The following is a 17734-nucleotide window of genomic DNA, read 5'->3' as shown; positions in this document are numbered from 1 at the left end:
TTGCATTCTATGAGAAGAGATACCATGCAGAAAAAAAGCTCAAAACATGGTATCTTAAATTAGTGCTTGAAGTCAGGAGTGGTCACTAAGCTTGAATATATATGTCTGTGTTGAACACTGCAACGTACCATTGTTGTCAAAACCTGGGTACTCATGAAAATACTTGTTACTAAGTCCTCAGCATAAGGTACTGAGTTGGGAACAGAGCTGTAACTAGTGAACTACTCAAGCTCTGAATTGTGCTAAATATTTTGGTTTTATTACTCGAAATGCTATGCAAAAGTATTGTTTATCTCAGGTCACAGCACTCATCCAAAGGCTTTGTATCAAAGTTGTTGAAGTTCTGACCAAGGCCCCAAGTGTTTTCCCCATTTGGTAGAGGCCCTGTCAATAACTGCAGTGTGAAATAAGATCCTCTCTTCTGTTTTGTTCTCCTGTCCTCTACAGAGGAAAGGCCATGTCTTGTCTACGCCAGAGTGGTGGGGGAAAATCTGATTACAGTCACATTGTTGGAACAGTAAAGCCATATGCCTGTCCATGTCAAAATGAATAGTCCCGATGTTTGGTTTAGAACACTGTGTAAAATTCTAAGTGTCTGTTTGAGTTAAGGGATAGTATTTGAAGCAAACAGTTACTGTTAAGTTTTTGTTATGGGTAAAGAAAGACATTGGTCATTTATATCCCCCAAATTTGTCATTATTATGGTATAAATATAACAAAAATTAATATCAAACTATGTTCAGTGTTTTCTCAGGCAAATATATTGCTAATGACTTCTTCACTGAATATACTGATTAAGCAAACAGCCGTAGGGAAGTCTTAAAATGAATTCCATGATTCTTTGCAGTGTATTTATGCTGAGTCCAAAAAGTCCTGAAATGAAAACATTGTCTTGTCTTATAATTATGCTATTTTAGGGACTGATTATTCAAATGTGTGCTCTACACTCATAAATAGCAGGGATGCTCTTGTTTCAAGGGGCTGTGACAGTGAAGGATCTTAGAAAATGGAGGGTCACATTCAGCTGAATGTTGTACGGTCCGTGTGGGTCCCTTGGGTCCTGGAGAGTAAAAGGCACTGCTGAGGCCACAAGTGCAGTGACTTGTCCAGGGACAGTGGTGTCCACTTGGTTATCCATGAGATTTTTTTTTTTTTTGCTGTGTTATATCCTTAAATAACTCCTTAAGCCTCAAGCCCTGTGGACTCCTTGAGTTATGTAGATGGGCTACTGCAGGGTTGGAAAAATGCTCCAGTATGTGCAGGACTGGGTGCTTGGCTTATATTTACTATTCCTAACTCTGTAGGATCTTAGTAGCTCTTTAGGGTTCTTTCCTGCACATGTACATCAGGATTTATTTGGACACTTGGAAAAATAACTTTATTGTTGGTGCTAAAAATTTAAATATTGGCTGTATGTTAAAATAGTATTTATTTTCTCAAGAGCATTTGGTAATCTTTAATAGGATTCTTGTTTCCTAATCCATTATAAACAGATGTTCTTCCCTTTTGTGGTGGAGGAGGGCAACCTAAATTCATTAACATGATCACCGTAGGGAGCGTTGCATTGGAGAACTTCACGTCCTTGGGAGAAGTGGACAAAGATATTGTGACCCTTTTTGGCCTTCATAACTCATCATAGGGTGTTTGGTTAATTTTCCATAGCAGAGGAGGCAGGCAATAGCAGAACTTGGCTCAGATCGTCTTTTTGTCTCTCTACCCCCACATATGCAAAGTACTGATGCTGAAAATAGAAATTGAGCAAAAGCAGTTCCTTTGATTTGTAGCTCTCAAGGCTTTTCCCAGTAAGTACTGCGCTGAAGAACAGTCTTCTGTCTTCCTCACCACTGTCTTTTACATTTGAGTTCTTCTTAGGAACTTATTTATAAAATATTTCCCCCACTCCTCCTAAACAAGCAATAATTATTTTTCAACTCATGATCCTCTGGGATTGTATAAGCAGTTCCTTGCCTAGTTTATATTGGGTCCAGTAACAGTGGCTTCCCCTCTGCCCCACTGGGTCGGCAATTGCTTTAACAGATGGCCCCCTTTTATGTATCCAACTTAAAATTTTTATTGTAAATATTAAATGGACCCGTTCCAGCTATTTACACTCTGGACTGCTGACTTTCCTAGGATGTACCCAGATGGGAGGTAGGATGAGCAAGATACATAGAGACTTGTTAATACATATGAGAACATATGGTCAGGCTTTTGGACATTGCTCCTGAAGGAGAGCTCCTTTCCTACAGACCTTGTTGGCTATTTTCTTTAGACCACATCTGCTACAAGTGGCACTCCTGCTGCAACAGTAGTGACTTAGTTATATTAATCACGAAGTTCGATAACACAAAACTTACTAAGAAGTGACTTGTGGCTGAAGAGATACTGCTCGATTTTTCTAAGTAGAGTTAATTAAAAGGTGGTAATAACCTTAAATTATAACTAGAAGCAGTAGCGTAATGAAACAGGACAGATTGTGAAATTTGAACAATGATGTCAGTTTTTCTATTACTTAAATTACAGCAGTGGTGATGTGAGTTTGCAAAAGGACTGACCTGGCACACATTGCTATAAAACAGTGTGTAAAAACATATTTAAAAGTCTTAAAAAATAAAATGAGAAAACCTAAAAAACCAAAGGGGAGATTATGAACATAGCTTCTTTCAGCTTTGTTGAAAATATAATAGGCATAAATTATGTAATGTGAAGATTCTTTGGTTCTAGTAGAAAGTAACAATTAGAATGACTGTAACTGTAAAACTCCAGAAATAACTTTGAGGTGCTACTTGACAATGTGGTATCAAGTAATTAGTCAGTTTTAAGTCGTATGGGATCAGGATAGTACCTGGGGTTAACTATGCCAAGTACTGGTTATCTGAACAAATTCCAAGACTCATAATAAATATGTAATTCATGTTCATTTTAGATGACTGGCTTCCCCAGAAGGAAATCTGGGAAAAGGCCAGATCATGTTAACCCTCTCAGTACAGGATGCTCGTTTAAAAATTTTTTAATCTCACTTGACCCAGCATTGTTCCTACATGTTATTTGGAAAAAATGCTCCTTTGCCCAAGATTGCCTCCACATGAATGAGGTTTCCAGCACAGTGTTAGGTGAAAAAGGTACAGGATTTCTCTATAATCCTGGACTCCCTGAAATAGTTTTTCCAGTAGGTATTAAGACCTTGAAGCCAAGCTTGAAGGCATGGCTTTCTGACAAAAGAACTTGTGTTTCCTTCAGAACTGAAATTAAGTTGTGGAAAGTGATTGGCCGTTGCATACAGTATAAACCTCTCTGTTAATAACCCAGCTATGCAGGAATGGAAATTCCTGGAGGGTAATCTCATCTGAGAGTACTAAATGGACTTGCATTTTGATTGGGTTTTGCACTCTATGGATAATGTAGACGGGATTAATGCTCCTAAAACAGGGTGCCTTCAGCTGAGGAATACAAGAAAGGTATACAGGTTTATAAAAAACATGTTCATGGCTTGAACCAAGAACGTTTCAACTGAACGAGATACACTGCTGTAGAAGTACTCTGTAGTATGTTGGCTTATTTTTTCCAATCCTCCTCATCTATTTTATTGTAGTTTGTTTGTTGTTGATAGTTGGATGGTAAATCCACCCTAGAACTGCCCAGGAAACTGCTGAGTTTCAATTAGGGGATCTATTGGTTAAATAGTTTGAATACCTTGTCAGTATGCAACTCTGAATATTTAGCCTATTATATTTGTCTTAGAGCTGCTGACTGCTGTGTTTTACATTACTTTAGGTGTAGTAGTACCAGTTAGATTGAAATACACCCATTTGTACTTTGTCTGATTTTATAGCTGCCTATCCTGCATGTTAAGAGGGGTTTTGGGGATGGAGGTTGAAACATTAGGTGTTTGTTTGATTTTTGGTTTTGAAGAACTGTCTTAGCCTTTGTTCTAAGTCAGAGATGAGTCGTTTGAAATAAACCAATGCCAGTGTAAAAGGTTTTCTCACGTGTTGTGTTTATCTGCAATCAGTAAATGTCTCTTTGTCTTGGGAAGATGTGTAAGCAATAGTAAGAAGCCAGTGGTTGAGAGTTGCTGAGATCATTGCTTCTTTAGAATGACCAGTGTTGTTGGTTTGTTTTTTTTTTTTTATTCCAGCATTATGAGGGTACCTCTTAAGTGTATCATTGCTAATGCTAGGAATATCTTTTTGGCTGTAAAGTTAGTTTGGTTTACAATAATATGAGATTTGTGTCCTGCAGTTCAAGTTGTGCTACAGGCAGGAGATTTTAAACTTGAATGTGATGTTTCTGCAGCATGCCTTTTGCTAGCCTGAACTTCTGACTGCATTTACTATCTCCATTTTAAAAAAATAATCAACCATGCCTTTAAGTAGTTGCTGGTAATAAAAATACTTTTACCGAAAGCAAGCAATCAGAGAAATACTGCATAGGCTTTTTTTCCTTCTTCTCTATGAGTCAAATAAAATTAAGAATTTTTACCGTATTCTTTGCATTTGTCCTTTGTTTTACTCCGTCCTATGTGAATGATGAATGCTTGAGTTCGCTAGAATTAGATTTGTTAGTGGTAAAGTGGCAGGGGAAGCAGACAGTGATCTGCTGAGCAGCAGAAGTGCTGCAGAGGATAGGATGAAGTAAACTTTCGTGAGCTACCAGTGCAGGTGCCTGTTCCCTGAGCCTTGGGATCGGGTTGGAGTGTATGTGCTGTGGTGTGGGACAGCACAGAAGCACATGAATCAAACAGTGGGTTGAAATAGTTTGGCTCTTCCTGATTAAAAATGCCATATTTAGTTGCCAACAGCTTAATCTCGTGAGGTAGATTGGCTCAGGGTTCCAATTTTTCTTTTCTCTTTGTAGAAAAGTTGTTAATAAAGTTGATGACCAGCCTTGCTTTGCTGTAAATTGCTTAGAATGTTTATAGCTGGCAGTAATAATTTTTCTTTTCTCTGATAGAAAGTACTACTTTTCAAATGGAACTAAACGGTTAGTATGAAATTGCATTTTGCTTGCTCTACCTTTTAACTTCCAGAACAGGACCTTTTTATTTACTCAGTAATTGCAGTCTTGCTGTATTTAAAAAATCAGTTTTATATAAAACAATTTTGAACATTTTGACACACTCGTTAAAGAAATAAACTCTCAGAGATATTTATACTTGATAAACTACTATAGACAGTGTTACAAAACTTAGTAAGTAGTTTTCCCTCTATCAGAAGGGCAGACTTTTTCATGTTTTAATGTTCCTTTTTTTTTTAATTTAAATTTTTACATTAGCCTATATTTCCTGGATATGCTTTCAGTGTAGAGTTTAGTATGTAGCTGACCAAAACATAATACCTAAAATCTGTCTTTACTGTCCTAGCCCTTCAAGCAATGTAATTATGTTGCTTCCAAGCGATAAGCCAAGGCAATTTACAGATTACTGGAATGCTTGAAAACACTGACCTTTCAGGTCACTCAGAGCACTCCTATTATGCAGAGATTGCTGTGGCACTGTTGTAATGTGCTGGCCTGTCACATGCTGACTAACTTGCAGAAAGCTTTGATGCAGCTGTTTTAAAAATGCTTTTGCTGACTGATAGGCACTTAGGCTACTGCCTGTGAACAAAGCTAGCTCTCATTCCATGCTTTTAGCCCCCATTTTCTTTGACAACACTTCTTCCCTGCTGACTACACACACAGTTCTTATCTGGGCCCAATTGTTGACTTGTCTCCATTTAAATTGTATTTGTGTTAATTTTCACTTCAAAAATATTAGTGTGTGTGAGAGGTTTGGTTTGTGTGGTTTATTCAGAGCTGCTGCAAACAAGCAACCTTTAAAAGTTCATGTGGTGGCTTTAAAGAGTGGGTGGATTAGGGAGAGGAAAGTGTGTGTAAGTGGGCAGAGGAGGGGGGATTAAAAAGAACAATGGTTCTTTATTGATGATAACTGATACAGTGGGAAGTAGTTTACTGCCATATAGCATATATTGTAGAGATGTTTGAGCTCATGGCTTTTCTTGAATTGGCGTGAAGAACTGGAAGAATTTGACAAGCGAATGTTTCTTTTTAGTGTCTCTTGCTTAATGGATGTCATACCTGGTAACTGCCGGTACCACCTTCTACAGGACTAGATCATGAATAAAGATTAGACTGACTTCATTTTTTGTTTACTGTCTTTATTTAGTTTTATTAATAGTTGTTAGATCAGGTAGTACCTGAATTGCAGGGATCATGGGAAGAGGAAAAATGAGTCCAAAAGTATAAAATCTGTAATTCCAGTAGTCTGAAGAGACTGTTACAAAGATAAACTGTTTTTTTCTTTCTGAATACGCAGAGAATCCATATCCTCACTGAAAATAAGGTGCTGGATGTTTGGAGGAAGTGGACATCTAATCTAAGTAAGCCTCTAAGTAAGAAGCATAATAGCCCATTACCTATGGAGGGCAAGTTTAGCAATTCACACTTTAGCCTTTGTTTCCAGGGAGCGTGTTTATGTTTAATATATTCTACTGGTTACCTGTACTTCAGATTCTAAGTCTGGTTGAGTTCAGTGGTTTTTTTGGTTCAAAACCTAAGCATCTCTGTTCTATCCTGCTGAGAGGTGGAAAACAGAGTGGTAGTATCTGACTGATATTGTATATATGTGTCATGTGTAATATTTTATATAATTCTAAAACTGTTGTGCAGCATGGCATCATTGTCTCCTTGTTTAGGGGAAGTGTGACTACACTTGTTTACTGCAATTCCCATAAATGCAAAATATGCACAATTTGTGCCTAAAATCTCTTGAACAAATAGTGTATATTCAGGAATAAGCAGCCAGTGTACTTAAAATTGCCTTTACTATTTGATGATATTATATATAGAGACAGTGCACTAAACCATGAATTTCCAGTTGTAAAAGAGTGCAGTATATTTTCCCCTCTATAGCAATGCAGTGAAGACAATAGAATGAGTAATGATTTTACAGCAGGAACCTAACTAACAGTGTAATTACACAGTGATTATTTTCTTACTGTTTTGAGTGTAAAGTCTGCACTCCTTGTAGTGATTGTTAGGACAAAAAAATTTGGTTTTCATATATATTCAAATGATCTTTTTTGTAGTTGTACCTTAACTTCCGTAGAAGAAAAAATTTTCCACAGCTCAGTTCAACATGTGTTAATCTGAATCAACTGAAATGGCACAGTGAGGCAAGAAGAATGCATTACTTTCATGTCTTGATAATATTACAGTGTCTTTTAGAGGATTAAGTTTCAGAAGAAATTGCTTCTGAAGGTGAACCTACAAAAATCAGTGGAGAAGATGCGACTGAATCAATACATTGATACAAGAAGTACAAATTTAGATATTGTCACTGCACTTAAATTTCTCTTGCAATTCATTAGAAGATACATGAGTATGAAGGTACTGTTATCAATCAAGTTTTGAAAGCATTCTGACGGTTTTCTTTTGCTGTTCAGTTCTGGCTTTACTGATAAAACTGTACTACAGCTGTCTTTGCTGGAACTACTCTTTCATGTCTCATTGTTCTGACCAGCTTTTTCACTGGTTTTATCCTCGCCTATTTAGTCTTCAGGATTTATTTTTTTTTTTTTTAAGAATACTCTGGATTGAATAGTTTCTCTGCATTGAACTGACTCATCAAACAGATTTATCTGGTGTACTGAAGCTAACTCTTGAGGTTTCTTACTCATTTGGGAAGATGTTCCTCTGAAAGAACTAAGACTTGCTTAATTTGCAGGTTTGTTGCTTCCTTCTCCTTCCACCATCCCCAGTATCTGGTTCTTGTTGACATGTAACTTGATAGTTTTTTGGGGCAACACTTCAATGAACTGTAGCTGTAGCCTGGGATAAACAAGTCATTTGCCGAAATTATACAGACATTTCAGCTGGTAACCAAGAGCTTACCCAGTTTCTTTTCTACCTGGTTGGATAAACAGCTAGAATATCATTCATACTTTTCCATTTCAAAAAATGTGCTGACTAAACAAAAAAGACATCTGCCCATTAAGCACAGATGAGAAATACTTGCTAAGAGGTAGGTTTGGCAGGTAGCATCTCTGAGTAGTTATGTATAGACTTCTGTTTTTAGTCTTTGTTCCTCTATTTCAGAAGAGTTCCTCTTCTGAAATACTCTATGTGCTTGTTGTCTCCACCATAGCTTGGCTAGAAATCAAAGATTAATCTTAAAGAAATTATGATTACTTAAGGAGAAAGAGTAGCTTCTTATAAGTCTGTCTAAGCATGTAATATCTCTGCTTGTGTTACTGGATAGTTGATTCTTATTTCAGAGTTGAATTGAAGTCATAATATCCACTATTATGTTATGAGCACATCTTGATGTAGTGATTAGGTTGGGATTCTTCACTTGATGTGTCTTAACTGTGCAAAATCAAAACACTGTACTTGAACATAATTAATTTTTTTTTGTTTCTGTGTTTATAAAAGGTACCAAACTGACTGCTATAGAAGACAATTTCAGTGATGTGCCTCTGTATTAGGTACTGAGGGCTGAGAATTAAGGTAGCTCCTTAGGCCTGTACAGACAGGGAGACTACCAATAGTTTAACTGTAATGACAATTCTAAAAAGGCCATGACATTCTCCTGCTATTCAACCTGCCAACAGAAAGCTTTTGGTATTACTTACCATGCCGATATGTCTAGATTTTCACTGTCAGACATTCTTAATGGCTGTCAAACTGCTGCCTGTATTTACTTGGGTTTATTTGTAGCTTTCTTTAATACCTCAGTAATGTTTATTTTTCTTGTTGAGTGCTTGTAGAGTGTACAAACTTTGTTCTTCCTCATTCCAATTTTGAAAGTGAGTCTGAAAGTAACTGAAGCTCATTTAAGTAAGAGCATTACTTTTGGTTATGTTGGATGATTTTTTGTGGACTGATAAAAAAGGCTTATGCTGAGTGTTGTTCTAACTTGCACTGGAGTAGACTAATATTTTTGGTGGTAGGGAGGAGAGCCCCTTAAATATCCTGTGGAACAAATGTAAAATGAGCCCACTAAAAAGTAAAAAGGCTTTGCAACTCAGTCAACTTTACTATTCTGTCAGACTTGTTTAGGCTGAGTTCCAAGTGCAAACTTCAGATACCACAATTGTGTATGTTTGGATGGTTATCACTTTCTTACATGAGAAGCTCAGATTTCATCTTGGAAAAAGTACGTACCCAGTGCTAATATTCGTAGCAAAAAGAAAACCTGAAAATATGGTTGTATTGTATCCTAACACTAAAGAAAACCTAAGTAAACCTAAAAGACTGCTTTTGAAAATTATATCATAGTAATACAGATGTTTGCATTTTATTGTACTGATGCAATGATGTGTACTATGTAGGTATGTGGAACTGTAGGTTATTTGAAATGATGATGGTAATCTGTCCTCAATGCTTTGCAATAGCCTTCCTTCCAGTTTGGAGAGGCTGTTGCTGAAACTTCACTCTTCTGCCACATGTTGCACTGCCATTGGTCTCAGTATTTAAGTCTGTTAAGTATGTGCATCAATAATTGACACTGTTGTTTTGATAAAGCATGTCTGTCTTTGATCTTCTGAGAGTAAACGTGGCTTGGGAGCACTGACTCCTAAGTTGATAGTGCACTGTCAAGGGAAAATGTCACCAGCATAAGTGCATGCAAGCTGATAGTTGGTACATGCTCATGGAACTTTAATGTGTTCAGTTTATCATGTATTTGTCAGGATTGGGTAGCTAAAATACATCCTTAGTCTACCGTATAGTTGTAAGACGTAAAGCAGGGGTGGAATGGGAAAAGAGCTTTTAACTACTTTTTTTTTTTTCTCTGTATCACCTTGTAATAACTTCAGGTTCCTTAAGAAAAGGTCATGAAGCAATCCTAAAAATATATTGCTGATTTATCCAAGGCCCAGAAAAGATCACATGTTGTCACAAAATTGGCCTTCTGCATCCTTTGCTTGCAGATACCAGTATATACTTGATGTTTGGGCTGCTGAATGATGAGGAGCATCCAAGGGCAAGAGTGTGGTACAAGTGAAGTTCTGCTCTTGAAAGAACTGAAGTTTATCTGTGAAACTAAATTGGGTTATGTTTTGCTGTACACCTTCCCACTCAAGAGTCAAGGTGCTGACTCAAATAGGACAAGAGTGTGGAAGCCCTTCTGCTGTTGATTTCCTTTTTATTTTTTTGAGGAACAGATTGGATCTAATGTGCAGCAATGTGAAATAATACTTGCAGAGGGGGGAAATACAGCCAAGTGGGATTTTTGTTACTTTTCTTCCTTGCTTCTTTTTGAACTTCGCACTCTTCAGATTAATTTGTTCTCTTTTGTCAATTAAAACCTTAGCTCGCTTTAGAATGTGAAGCTTGAAGAGATAATGTAACAGATGGGGCAAGACTTAAACTTCTGCACTAGTTATTTCCTCTGGTCTGTAACCTTTCTGTTATTTTCTTAATTTATTACATTCAAAATGTTGAAGTTCAACAGAGCTGCTTTCTATAGTGCAAGGAGTCCTGGAGTAATACAGGGGTGAGGTAAAGGTTGTGTAAACTTGAGTGCCTTTTTAGTTTGCAACTCGAGTTTCGGGTTATAGTTTTGTAGTTTTTCATTCTTGCAGTTTTTAAGTTAAAGTCTAATCAGATCCACTTTCAGAAGTGGAGAATTTTGCTCTTGTTTAAGGGCTCTGGGTTTGCGAAGTCTCCATTTTTAAATGCAGTTCCAGGTAGGTGGAGGATACAGTTCTGTAGAAGCACAATGCATACTTTAAAATAGCCTTGATGATTTCTGCCTGCATAGTTTTCTTGCCTGCTTGGGAATGTGCATTCCAGAGTGGTGATGAAGGGACACGATGGAGTTTTGGTTAAGAATATAATCCTGTATTGTTGATGTACTTGAAATTGTGGGAATAGAAGTTAGTGTCTTGTGGTTAAAGCTGCTGGTGAGGCAGTTTGTTCCACTGAAATGAGTTTATTATTAATTGGTGATCTAAATACAAAAGTAGCTTTGTGACCATTTTTAAGGTTTAACCTTTGACTTTCTGAGTGTGGTTTTTTTTTTTCTTTGATGTGACTGTGTTTTTACTTATATCACCTTAAAACTCAACTGGAGAAGTAGAAGGTCAAGTGGAAACTGCAAAAGAAAGGCCTTGAAGCTGTTTGATCTGAAAGACTGTCAGTTTTGGTAATTAAAGCTTTCTGAATTCACATTCAGAGTTTTATGTAAAATTCAGTGCTAGTTCATCTACAATGGTGGGAATAATTGAAGGTCTACCAAATGGATTTTCATGAGAAGAGGGCATTCCATTGCTTTTGAAGTACACTGTTTTGCTTTGTATGCATAAGGCAACATGCCGCTAGGAAGTTCTGCTCTGTCAACAATTCCTTCTCTGGAGCATGGTAGGGAGTTCCCTTGTCCCTTTCCCTGCTTTGATGTGCGAACAGGGAAGAAACAAGTCCTAGCTGTGTGTCTGTAGGATGGGATGGGAACAGATGTGATGGTTATGTAAATCTGAATACCTGCAGAGGTCAATTTGAAGCCTGTATTACAGCCTCTTGGCCAGTAATTACTGTGTCATTTTATTCCAGTGACTGTAGCCAATGTCTTTTCTGCCCTGGCTTCATGAGGGCGGGGAAGGAGACTGGGTGTTGGCTCCTGACTCAGGGAGTGAGGAATGGCTGGGGCAATTTTTCAGTCTGGGCTTCATGGGAATTCAACCACTTGGAGTGGGGGTGGGGATGCATTCTTCAAAACAGAAAATCCAAAGCCCCCAAACCCCAGAACATTCTGTCTAAAACAGTGCTTACTTTTCTTAGCTTAAGTTAATATATGGTGATTTGTGTCCAGCTTTTCTGAAGAGATCTGGTTGTGAACTACTGCTCTAGTGAAAGGCAACAGCAGGATTGCTGCCAGTAGAAAACCAAAGAGGAGGATTGTGCCCAGGGCGGCTGACAGTGCTGGGCAGTATCTCAGGCCTGGCTTTAGTGCCCTTTGTCCAGTCTTGGCTCCTCATCAGAGTTGGTTTCATTGCTGCCTTTTAAGAAGATGAGGAGTTATGATTGGAATTAAAAGATGTTTTGGGTGTGTTTGGGTGGCAGGGACATCCCTGTTGCTGCTCTGTGTCCTTTTAAGGGAAGGGAAAGAAAAGTGTGGAAATGTCTTGTAGATTCTTCTGGAGCTGCTGTTATTTTCTTTTGTGCTTGTTACTGGCCTTGGCTCTTGAATAGAAGGAAACAGACCATTAAAAAAAGGAAAATATTAGTAAATTGTTTGTTTGTTTGGCCAGTCTTCCCGAGGGAAGATTTGGGAAAGGTCTTTTACCCTTCGAGCCTGCGCAATGGATTTTTTTTAGGTGAGACACAGCGTGCGCTGAACTGAGCCCACCCTTTAATCCTGAGGTTCATCTGCCGGGGCCGAGCAAACTTGGACAGTGGCAGTGAGGGTGTCAGGACGTAGGTTATTAGTAAATTAGAAGGTAGAAAAATATGCACGTGTTTTCCATAAAACATGTTTGTAAGTCTTCCTGTGGTAAAAATGAATCTTCTTTTGCCTTCTGAAAGGAAACTCCCATATTTTGCAAATATCTAATAGTATAGCCAGGATTAAGATAAAAAAATAAATCCCATTCTGTAGCTGGCTGTGAATAAGCAATTGTGTTACCCAGGAAAGCAGTGAGGGTTATGAAAGTGTCTGCAGGTCTGTTGTTATATGGGAGGGGTTTCTACACTCTAAGTCAATGAGTAACCCACTGGAGGAGTTTTCTCCTTTTATTTTGTTAGCTTCTCTTCTCGTTTTCCACCTCAGGAAAGCCATCATCAGTGCCAGACTGATTCCTTGATTCATTCAGAGTAGCTTTGCAGATGAAGGGGAGATCTCTGACCTGGGAACAAAAGTAGCCTTAAGCTTAGGCTTTTCCTGCTCCTTAACCCTTTGTATAGTCAAGCAGCCGCCTCAAGGTGCTGTTTTAAGGATATACTCGATATACTAGTTCTGCCAGGGGAGTTTGCTCCAAGTCCCATCCCTGGCTGTTGTGCTTTTCCTTGGCAGTGTTGTTGGGCACCTGTTCAGTTGGTTCATACAATGACTGAGTTCCTCTTTCTTAGACCCCATTCACCCCTTTGTACTACTCTTTTGAAACTGAACCTTCACAATCACTTCGATTTTTCTTATCAATAGTGGATAATTTTAATTTATGTTACATAGACACTAAACAGAAGGGTGTAAAGGACTGATGAAAATGAAGATGTTGATTGAGCTGTAGGAAGATTCTCCTTGGGATGTGGGAGTTCATCTTTAGGTCTGTGGGCTGCTGAATGCAATGGAACAACTTGGTATTAAAAAAGCAGAGGGCTTTTTCCCCCCCCTCTCTTCTCCTGCACTGTGTTGTTCAGAACTTAAATACTGGTTTTACTGACTAATATACTTTACTGGGTTTTTTCTTTCTACATCTTCAGCTTATTACCCAGTTTTGTGTTCTGTCAGCGCTGTGTCATTCAGCTTTGTGATTGGATGCAAGGACAATTGTAGATTGCTAATTTTTTTTCTGCATCATTTATTAATATGTTAGCTTTAGAAGAAAAGATTTTTAGGAGGCAAATCCCAGAACAGATTGATGTGCATATAAACAGGGAGAGACTGGGAGACAATTGTGGAGTAAAGTATCAAAGTGTACTAAATTATGCCTGCTTAAACAGATACCTCTTCAAGTCAGGTGTTTTCAAAAAAATAGGAAAATCCATTTCATGGTGAAGTAATTTGAAGCTACATGTTAATAGGATAGGGACAGTCTTTTTTGCTGAGGAAAAATGTGTTTTCTGCTTCCCACAGCTTCCTGGCTGATAAGAAAGTTAGGAATGTTTACCTTGCTGATAGCTGAATAAGCCTTTTGAACACTAACATTAATCACTACCGTAGTGTTTGTTACTTTGTGTGTCCACCTCTGGCCAGTGGGGTATGGCAATGCTGCTTTAGTTCTCATTCTTTTCTCTCAGTGACTTCTTGGATTTTTTTCTGTTCCTCTCTCAACTCACAAGCTCTGCACTAGAAAACAAAACAGAACCCTGCACTTTTTAAACCAAACTATTTGTTACCATTGTCTCCTTACTCCAAAGTCACTAACAGCTTTATAATCAAACAAGTTACTCCTTTTCCAGGTGCTGGAGTATTTCACTCGTCTCTTCCTCTTTGAATTCCTGTGTTTCTGTATCCTTGGCTTTGAACTTACTTTCTTTGAGTATGTGAAGTAAATGTGAGCTCAGAGTTGTACTGTGTTCTGCAGATGCTTTAGCAGCCATGTGACTGCTAAAATTGAATCTTCTTAACTGACAGTTACCCAAATTGAGGGTGGAAAGATACCATCTGTGTATGTGGTTGTTCTGGATAGGGAAGGACACTTAACCTGAAATTTGCTACTCAGATTCAGAGGAAAAAAATTTGTACCTCTAAGTGGGAGGGGAAAAAAAATCTTACTGCAGCGATGTATTTCTTCATACTGAGATTCAAGGGGTAAGATATCAGAGAAACACCCCCTTCCCCTGAATCCCGGAACTACAGCAGTAGTTGACAACTGCTTCTGAGACAAAAATTAGTGTGTGTTTGGGCGACCTGCATTTCAAGTCCTTATTTACCAAATTATTCTAAAATTAACTGTAAAATGTATTGTTTGGCTGTGGCTATGTGGGCTCTAAAACACAAAACTAAAACAAGCAAATGCCACCTCCCCACCCCCAAAACATTTTAAAGAGAAATTAACTTAGGTATGCTGCTCTTTTGTTGTCAAGCTGGAAGATGCCAAAGCTGTAAATCTGAATCTGTAACTTGAATTTTAATGCAAAGCTCTTAAACGTGTGTTGGGTCTGATTGATACTTGAAAGCTCTGAGTAGTATCTTGGAAAATCATCCCAGCTCTGTCTTAGTGGGATACTGTTGCCTGTCCTCAGGCTCTCATTTGACAGATTTTCAGAGTATAATGATCAGAGTATAATGATTTCAGAGTATAATGATCTAAAATTTATATGTTGCAGTCCTGGGTAACTGGGTTATGATTTTCTGGATTGAAAACAAGGTAAGAGGAATTCTGGCTTGAAGTGCTTCAATGCTTTGATTGCTGCTCTGATGTCGGTATTCATGTTGGTAATTTTTTGTAGCCATATCACTTATTATGTACATTTTGGCTTTGTATTTTTTAATTAAAAAGCCTGATTTAGGTTTATATAAAGCTAATGCTGATATCATTTTGTTTTCTTTGGTACTGATACCGTGCTCTTCTCCTCCTCCCCCAGGAGAAAAACCAAGCTGGAGTAACTCCAACTAATGTTCTTAATGAGTGATAAAACAGTAATGCCGAGCTGTGTCTAAGTGCAGAGATGGTGGTTGTGTCTGCCGTTGGATGATAGGATTTGGCTTCAGAAATGTGCTGGAAATGTGACTTAGAATCACGGAGTAATTAAGATTGGAAGGGACTCGAGTTCAGCTAGTCCAGCGCTGTGCTCAAAGCAGTTCTCACGAAATGTGGTTTATAGAATAATTGCAGAACAGTGGGGTCATACAGAGCTCTGGAGATCATCTAATCTAGCCTCATACTCCAAGCAGGGTCAGCTACAGCAGCTTGCCCAGGATCTCATCCAGATGAGTCTTGAACACCTCCAAGGATCATACTCCATAGCCTTCCTGAGCAATGTGCACCACCATTTGACCACCCCCATGGCTTTCAAACAAAGGCAGGTAGTGTGTGACTGGAGTTTCCTGTTCTGAACTGTGTCAGTGGCTGTGAAGTGGGCACAGCTGTGTGCATGTCATGGGAGGCTGCAATTTGAGCTTTTACATTCACAGAACTGGCTTACAAACCATGCCACAAGCAGTTGCTGTTGTTGGAGTTGAGATGAACTAATGAGGGAATGACCATATACATACCTGTAACACTTGCATGAGAGTGATGTGAGAGAGGGGATATTTCTGAGGATGGAAACTAGTAGGAGGGCAGTGTGTGCTGCTTAAGCAGTTACTTGTGGTAAAAGGAGTGCTTTTCAAGTTGCATCCTGAGATTTAAAGAATTAAAATATTACACGAGTTTCTTGAAAATCTTGGGTTTGAAATGATTAGGAAAAAAAATCTGAGATAAAGTTGATCTTTAAGTAAAGAGAAGATAAGTACTTTCAATTACATGTTAAAATTTATACTCTAAATTTGGAATCTTTAGGTCCTAATAATACTGACCTTGGTCAGTATAGTAGAGAAATGACTTGAGACAAACACAAAGTGCAAGCTATCTGTCCTTCTGTTTGGCAACATCACTTACTGACGGGAGAAACATGGCTTGCCACTTTGCTTTTTTAGCCTTTCTGTTCTGTTGTGATTTCGTATGTTTTGCTGTGCTGGCCTGGAGTAGTGATCTGTGAAATGCTGTTGCGGCTCTTTGGAGTTTGTGATCCTACGTGATTTCACTGCCAGCTGGAAAGCAAAATGGAAAGAAGCAAAATAGACAAGCATCCCAAACTCTAAAACAAGTTTTCCCACGCCTTAGAGATCAGGAAGCCAGTAGGCTTTGCTTGGCTGCTGGCTGATACTGTTACCAGGGTGTTTGAGTGGTACTCTTCAGCTGAAGTAACTTGACCTGAGACCATTTGAGATGGATCTGCATTTGGGTCTTACACTTTGGTTTGTTTTGCCTTATTTCTGAGTGTCAGCCTTGTGCCTTTCATGGATAGTGTGATTCACTAGGCCTCTGTCATAAACACTTCTGGAAATACTCAGATTTAACTGGGTCTGTAATCCAATGTCCTTGATTAGGACTTTGTTGGAAGAGGGATCTAACACTTCTGTATTGAGTAGCAGTACCACCGCCAAAAAGCTTTTATGACCCTGGAAGATCAGAGAGCTGATGTGTGAGGCTTGAACTTGAGAGACCATTCTGGAAAAGCGAGTTATGCTAAACAAGTTGGGTGTTACATGGATGCAGTGAGTTAAAAACTGAGCTGTTCTTTTAGTTTGGGGAGAACAGTGCCCAGAAGTCAGAGCAAAAAATGTCTCTTGCATAAAAATTCTTCAGGAAAACTAGAAGTTAGGGACAGTTTTAGATACATGCAGTATCAATGTGTTCAAAATGTAGCGACTAATCTTTGAATTTGAGAGCAGGAAGCAGTGGAAATTGTATTTAATAAGGTAGTATCCTGTGGAGTGACACATGTGATTATAGAAGCACAGGAGAATTGTGTGGAATGGTTAAACAGCCTATCTATTATTAAAAAAATATATGTATATATTTAGTCCTAGTTCTTCCTCTCAAGGTTGTTATTCATGCTGTAAAGATGACTTCTGTTGTTCAGATGGTCGGTATTGTTGTTGTAGAGACTTTATACTTCCAGAATGATCTAAATAAAATTATGTTCATCTTATTAACATGCAGTGTTGAAAATTCTGTATTTTTTTTAACTTGGATTTCACATTGTTACATGAAGAGCAGCTTTAATAATGGTGGTTTTCCTAACACAAACTTTACATGAGGTAGGCTGTTGAATATATGTGAATATTTGGGAGGAGTGGAACTCTTGACTACAGCTTGGAACCCATGCAATGTATGAAGTACGTAGAGAAAAAATTGCAATGAGCGCTGCTTTACGTTTAGGTGGTTAGTACATTTGTTTCTAAGGTTGTTATTTCTGTTTCAGTAGATGGTTGATGTCATCTCTGTGGATGTACATTCAGACAGAAGGCGAGACTAAAGACCGGCTTCTCAGCTTCAGTGATTCTGTGAACATTTTTTTTTACACA

General features: G+C 38.3%; 1 protein-coding gene across 10 annotated transcripts in view; it reads left to right on the top strand.

Moving 5' to 3' along the window:
* TJP1 (tight junction protein 1) overlaps positions 1-17734 on the top strand; it is a 163479-nt gene that overhangs the window by 97886 nt on the left and 47859 nt on the right. The gene's annotated exons all lie outside the window — the stretch shown is intronic.

This window comes from Lepidothrix coronata, unplaced genomic scaffold, assembly GCF_001604755.1.
Source record: "Lepidothrix coronata isolate B3197 unplaced genomic scaffold, Lepidothrix_coronata-1.0 Scaffold266, whole genome shotgun sequence".
Lineage (NCBI taxonomy): Eukaryota > Metazoa > Chordata > Aves > Passeriformes > Pipridae > Lepidothrix > Lepidothrix coronata.
Note: the sequence above shows the minus strand (reverse complement) of the source record. Positions and strands in the feature narration are given on the sequence as shown.